Source organism: Lactuca serriola, chromosome 1 (assembly GCF_051521515.1).
Source record: "Lactuca serriola cultivar US96UC23 chromosome 1, Lser_US96UC23_V15, whole genome shotgun sequence".
In the NCBI taxonomy this organism is placed as follows: Eukaryota; Viridiplantae; Streptophyta; class Magnoliopsida; order Asterales; family Asteraceae; genus Lactuca; species Lactuca serriola.
This window is the reverse complement of record NC_136408.1, coordinates 146,690,511-146,692,077: the sequence shown is the minus strand read 5'-3', so window position 1 is coordinate 146,692,077 and position 1,567 is coordinate 146,690,511.

The window sequence follows — 1,567 nt, the reverse complement described above, 5'->3', positions numbered from 1 at the left end:
AATATTCCCCACTCGTCAAAGCCCTAACCACAGTTGAAGTTGTTCCAATGTGCTATCTCTCTCAAATCTACTCAACTGCAATGTATGACAAAGGGGCAGATAAAATTTTCTTTGATATTCTTAACCAAAAAGCTTCAATCTCCAAGAATCGTTTTTTCTCTCTTCTAGGGCTTGCAAGTGAAGACTCCATGGTTAATCCCGAATCTATTGCCACTGGTTAGCTCTTCTCAATGTTCTACAACATGGGGTATACTGAAACCCTCACCACTATGACAAGGTTCAAGAAGTCCTGTCTTCCTCCTCAATGGAATGGCCTCTTCACTCTACTATTCAAAGGGCTTTCTGAACGAAGTGCTGGATCTGATGGTGCGAGTAAGTCCTTCATGAATCTACTTTATGGGGTGTAGCACGGTCTTAATCTGGATTATGGAATGGTTTTATGGCTCCAACTTATTCAGAGTTTATCATCTTCTTCTCGTCATACTGAAATCTATTGTGCTTGCTTCTGGACTATTATCACTCAATGGATAATGGAACGTTTTCATGTTCCTATCATGGTTGACTCCATGCTTTCTTCCATTGCTACGTTTCACACTACCAACATCATATTGACTCATCCTTCAAAATTTGTTTTTGTTGGGTCCATTCCTGAGTCAATGTATGCCTTTGTGCCTCCTTCAAGCAAGATTATTAAGGAATACAAGAAGCTTCCCTCCTCTGGTCCAAGGGAACTCACTACCGAAATGGTAAAATCAATTGAAGACGCAGACAAACCTGCCAAAAGAGGAAGAAAGCCAGAAGTGAAAAAAGGAGATAAGGGGGGTCCAGTCTCAAAAGTTCCAACCCTTAGGAAGCGAAAGTCTGAGAAAGCAGCCCCAGCTCAGCCTAAGCCGAAGAAAGTCAAGAAACCTGTTCACTGGCTAATTCTTCAATCCTCAAGTGATTCTGAGTATGTGCCTCCTAATCAACCAACAATTCCTCCTAGTGAATCTGACAGCGAAAGCTCAGAGGATGAAGGTTCGGTTCGTGGTGATACACCACCTCGCTCGCCTACACGAGAAGTACCTGTTCCATCCCAAGCACCTTCTCATCCACCTGTTTCTGTACCTGTCTCCATCCCTCCTAATTTTCCTATCATTACATCTCAACCATCCTCTACTATTCCTATTTCTGCACCCATCTTCAGTGAGGCTACTACTACCACCACTACTGGAGTTCGAACCAACGTATCTGATACGGGGGCTTGTTCTTTAGCACCCGAACCCCCTGTCACTACCGAACCTCCAGTAACCACCACACCACCATCTCCTACTCAATCTACTGACACCAACACTGTTCTTGGAGGAGAGGACTTGGAGTTTGATTCCACTTACTTCAGTCCCTACCGTGTTCAAAGTGATGACGATGACGATGCTCCAGTTACCAAGCGACACCTAAAGGCTGTTACTGATAAGCTTGATCAGCTACTTTCTTCCTCCTCCACTGGTGCTTACTCCGAAGCTGCTCTTAAGGCCTTGTTCTCTTCGGTTGTTCAAGAGCATGATGCCTCCCTCTCTCTGCCGCAACA